Below are 5,975 nucleotides of genomic sequence, written 5' to 3'. Positions count from 1 at the left end.
CGGAAGCATGTGTTACAAAAATGTGGAATTTGTCTAATGTGAAATACGGAATATTTGGAGGTAATTTGTTTTTTTCAAGTAACATGTTGATCTCATCAAGTGTTGATATCTTTATGATGTTGCTACCTCTGTGCTGTGTTCCTTGTTCATTTCCATTACTTTTACCTCATGGCAACTCGTTTATTGCCGTATGCACAAGCACCACGTACAGTTATTGCTATGACCAGGCTTACAGAAATATCCAAGCATGAATTCCAAATTAATATTTCTTATCACATGCTGATAAATTTGCCAATGCTCATATAATTTGATTAACCCCGTTTATCCATTACTCGGACTGTCAGAAAAGATCTCCACTAGTCAGTGCTGTCAGAATAGATCTCCATTTGTCAGTGCTGTCAGAATAGATCTCCATTACTCAGTGCTGTCAGAATAGATCTCCATTACTCGGTCTGTCAGAAAAGATCCCCAGTACGAAGTTGTATTGTCTGCAAATTGTTGTTTGAAGAAATCGATATTCCCGAAATGCATGCCTTTTATATCTGCATTATTTCTGACCATTATTCCAAGTATTTAGACACACAAAATGAATATTGATTGAAATCCTTCGTAAAATACAGTAATCCATCTTCGAATAGCATGTCCAAAATGAAAGGTCAATGTTTTATTAATGAATGTCCAATGAACTGTGTCGAAGGCCTTTTCAATATCAATTAGCAGCATTAATCGTGGTATTTGAAAAGTGTATGTATGTTCCATCAAGTCATAAATTAGTCTCGTAATCTCACCAATATATATTCCAGACATTAAACCTTTTTGGTTTTCATTTATTTATAACCCAAAGACTGGTTTGATTCTTCGCGATATTGTAAGTGATGCAACTTTATAGAATTCCGATAAAAGAGAGATAAATTCTGTTGTTTTGACCCCTTTGGCAATGTAGGTAATGAGACCTCGTTTCAGTGACGTTGATTCCACCTTTCCTATATTCCATAAACGTATAAATTCATTAGTGAAACCATCAGTTAATATCTGTAACGTCCTGTTTTGTATATAGATTTTGATAAAAATGTACATCTTCTTCAAGCTGTAGGAAAGATTTTTTTCCCCTTTATTTTATCCAGGTTCCTTTGGATTGTACGATGAGAACTTGTGTTTTGATTTTATTAATCTTCCAAATATTTTTTCCTTTTATCTATTTCAGTAAGTAATTCGTTTTTTTGTACATTAGTCGTTTGTCACATCTAGGAGCCTTTCTTGGTTTTTTAAAACTTTTCTGATAATATATTTTCGTTTTGTTTTACTTTTTTTCTTATATGATGAATACTCGTCCTTTTCCGTAAACATGGATGTGTTCAATATTCACCAGTGACGGGATCTTCTCTTCTAGACAGTTCGTCGAGAAAAGGTGACCTCTCTGAAATAGGTAATGAACGTGAATCTATAGGGCAAACTTTGCGTGCCATAGCACTTAAACATATGAATACACAATTAGTTAAGGGAAAGATAGAAGTACAGGATATCAACATTCAAGGCACATAAAGAGGTGAACATCCCTGTTTAAAATTCCGCACTTGGCAAGGTTCTAATTTTTCACAAGTTGTCGTTGATGGTATCGCCTTGTCCTTGATTCTCATGACGTTGATGAGATTTTAGTGAAAAAATATCTATTCCGCAAGCACCGACAGATAAGCTTGAAACTTGTCCATGTATGTAAGACGCGAGAACGCCATATTTCTCAAGTGCATACCTGAGACACAGTAGGTGGTCCGAATCCATATCTGCTTAGATATTTCCTGCAACCTAGACTAGATAGTGTCTTTATTACATTAACATGTCGTCACTTTCAATCAAATAATTATCTAACTGTTGCCAGCACGTCACAGAAACGCGCAAGGGAGTCGAGGCAATAAACCAGTTTTATTACAGCGCTGTGAGGAGTTTAGGAACATCTGAATGGCACTTCGTTACTTTTATTACTTCCCAAACGTGCTGATGAGTTTCTGCTCACCTCTGATGTTATGAGATAAATATAAAATTTGGTGATGTGGGTTGGTGAATGTTTCAACACATGTGCGAACCATGGTTGGTGAACCAGCTTAATTGATACTTGATACGTTTTTTAAAGCTCATTGTACAAAATACATCAAGGTGGACGAAAAAAAAAGAAAAGGAACCAAACCCGAAAAAAACGACGACGATGCATCTTCAACACTTAAAAAGCAATCCTCACATTCAGTAAACATAAAACTGGTTTTAAAGCTGTTAGCAGGTACTTTGAAACGCATCTCACGGAAACACCCTGCATCATTTCGTAGTGTACATGCAGATAACCGATTATAACGCCAAATAGTCTTGTGTTGTGCAAGAGGGTCAATGATGTATATCCGGGAATACATAAAAATGTTATATTTCTTCATTCGCCCAGATAATGCTCTGTCCCATAAAGCGTCTTAGAACTCAGATGTCGTGGCTCCCATACTTTAACGGAGTACCACAGACGTATAACAGTCGGCGCGCTAAGATTGCCTTGTGGTGCTGGGCGTACATTTCTACGTTAGCAGAAAAATGAAAAATGTCTGGTTTTGCAGGCGTAGGTGACAATAAATCTAGTCTCCATACAAAGTCCCAGCCACCCGACCCCCACCCCAAATATCAAATGGTCGGTCCCTTATGCAGTCCCTGTCTGACCGACGGGAGTCAGTCCGTCTTTAGGATGACAGAATCCATAAAACAACATATATTTTTTTTAAATAATACGTCTCCCGATTTTACACACAAAAAAATTGTTCACTGAAAGTCCTGAATTTGTCTTGACGAAATTATATGGTCTGTCCTCGACCCTCTTTCAGCCGATTTGTTGATCAGGTATTGGGTTCTGGGGACGTCTTCTGCCCCGAAGTCCCAACATGTTCAAAACTATTATAGTGTAAATTTCCCATTGAGACATCTCGGGTGTCCGTGACTTAAGCTAACACTGATTAAAAACATTTTTCACGTGGAGTCATAATGCAGAAAACTCCCTGTTAATTAGAAACATGTTCCTAACATCTGTTTCAGGCTGAATGTAATTATTTACATCTTCTCAAAGTCCTATATTCGTCACAATTAGTATAATAATGTGAAATTAAGAAAGGGTTCATGCAATAGATATTGTGTTTCAGTCAATGTGTCATCGGTTTGTGAAACGTGAAACAACCAGTTTAGCCACACTTTCCTTCAACAAAATCTGTTAAAATTTATTCCGGATGTTCATATGTTGTTAATAAACCAACAGCCGCCAGTTAATGAATATATGTCTTTCTTTTCTAAGCAAAATAGATTGCATAATCTTAAGGCGAACCTGTATCAATTATGTAATTGTTTAACACTGTAAACGTAAGCGTGATTAGCACGAGGCATTCCAGGTAAGTTTCATTACCTGAAAAATATATAATATTTTAGCTTTCTTTTGTTGTTACAACGTGGGTGAACATGACAGGTAACCTTTGAAGTCACTCAGAGTATGAAGCCAACATTAATGATGTTATCATAATGTATTCATAAACCCCACATTAACAAAACATAACATGAACATAAAATTAATGCTTATCACTATAAACCGATTCTAAATATTCACCTATAATGATGTGCTGTAATTAGGTTTCGCTGAGTCAGAATATTAGACATAAAACATGGTTATATGCTTATGTTTAGGCTAATAAAAGCTAATGTAATTTCATTCGCCCACAGGGAAGAACAGACGTTGTCTATTTTAAAACATCGTCATTTTTTATTGTTACCATCGTCGGAGCAGTAATAGCACCAGCCTGTATAGCCAGGTCGTATCTGTGATTGGAACGGCTCAGTGTTCAGCGAGTTTGTTTGTAAATATAAACTGTCAATGCAAGAGAATAACCAGCCTAGACCTAGGGAAAATAGCTGTGAAAATTGTATGAATGGACCACTGAAAATCAGTGATGACACCAGGTGTTCGCGAATAGGGTAAGCTTGTCCTGCCTTACCAATAGCACCCGTCATTCATACAATTTGCATAAAATGTTGGTACTTATTGCCTGACGCAACACAGCAGTACTCCGGCCATGCGTCAGCCTGTAAACAAACCAGACAATTAAGTGATCGATGAACCAGACTATCCAGTGACACGAGAATGAAACCATTACCGACGTTGTTGAAACTAATAAAAATGTTATGTTAATTTTGAATTACGTCTGCTGTGTTCAAGTGCGGAGTTTTTTTCTGCTGATAAGTAAAGAAAAACATAGCGATTTATATTCGTTTTGCAACTCAGTGGGGCGCAGTTGTAAAATCTCGGACCAAAATTTATTGCTTTCAAAAGGCGACTATGCTTGTCGTAAAAGGCGACTATGCTTGTCGTAAAAGGCGACTATGCTTGTCGTAAAAGGCGACTGACGGGATCGGGTGGTCAGGCTCGCTGACTTGGTTGAAGCATATCATCGATCCCAACTGCGTGGATCGATGCTCATGATGTCAATCACTGGATTGTGTGGTCCAGACTCGATTATTTACAGACCGTCGCCATATAGCTGGACTATTGCTGAGTGCGGCGTTAAACATCAAATAAACAAACAAATTTTTGTAGTTGTCTCAGCATAGATACATGCTACTAAGCTTATGATGAAACCCGAAGACTTCAGTCCACCAGCAGAAACACCGACACAGTTCAGACCCGTTTCGATTCCAACATGTGAAGTCGTTGATATTCCTCGTGTCATTATTATTTTGTCTGGACAAATAATGTTCCAAAACATGAACGTATAGTTAGGTTTACTGCAAGTGTGACAATATTGAAGGCAGATGATTATCATGTGAACATATCTGCCTTATTTCGATCACACCAGGAGGAGAACACCATCATTCGTGAAACATTCAGTTACCTTGTATGTACATTGTATGAGCGGCCGGTGCTACTGCTAGGGCAGGACATGCTAACACTTTTCAAGAACACCTTGTGTCATCACAGATTTACAATTTTTACCGAAAGTGAAAGAAGACTCAAACACAGGTCAATACGATGTATAAAAGCCACAAAACCCGTTCCATATTCATAAGAAACCTCTGCCCAAAGCAGAGTCGATCGGACGATTCCGACTATATCATGAGCATGTGTTTATGAATCACTATCAAATACTGATGGTACCAGATTTCGCGAAAATGGTGAGCGTATCCTGCCCAACCGGTGGCACCCGTCACAAACACACGCAAAGGCAAGTCAATTGATCAGCTGAAAAATCCGGGAACATACAGTACGAGTGAAAATTGGGAATTGCATCGGACATAATTTTTGTTACTTATGCGTCACATTTGGAAATGTCCTCCGCATGTCTATCATAAAACCGAGGCCTTGGATGTCGTAACCTTGATCACACAACGTCTGAGCAAGAGTCGTATGACGCTCTTTGAAAACACAAGATGTCACATGTCACATGTAAGCATAACAACATCATAGATATGTCAGACTCCAAACTTTCTGATATCCGTGCGGAGTCTGGGTAGCATATAGGCCCCAAACCATCCTGTGCCAATCATAAGAGGCACTAAATGGACTGAGTTTTAAGACTCTGTGCCTTGATTCATTGTCTGTCATCATACCCCTCGGCATGTGACTTTACTGGTAATATAAATCACTGGATTGTCTGGTCCAGATTAGATTATTACAGGCTGCCGATGTATAGCTTGAGTATTGCTAAGTGTGGCATTAAACAACCATCTAACGAAACTACTTCCTGTTCACGCATATGGACCATGCGCATGCGCATGCGCACAAGTTCTCATTCACACATTTTGTGTGTGTCACTGACTCTCCCCAAACCTACACCACCATCTTCCCACAATGTTCTCAGGTCCTGTCGGTGGCGGTGGGGTAGCTTAGTGGTGAATGCGTTCGCTCGTCACGCTGAAGACCCGGGTTCGATTCCCCACCTGGGTACAATGTAAAAAGCCCATTTGTTCCT

This window comes from Haliotis rufescens, unplaced genomic scaffold (assembly GCF_023055435.1).
Source record: "Haliotis rufescens isolate VD_foot unplaced genomic scaffold, xgHalRufe1.0.p SCAF_2, whole genome shotgun sequence".
In the NCBI taxonomy this organism is placed as follows: Eukaryota; Metazoa; Mollusca; class Gastropoda; order Lepetellida; family Haliotidae; genus Haliotis; species Haliotis rufescens.
The sequence above is the reverse complement of the archived record's forward strand: the minus strand, read 5'-3'. Positions refer to the sequence as shown.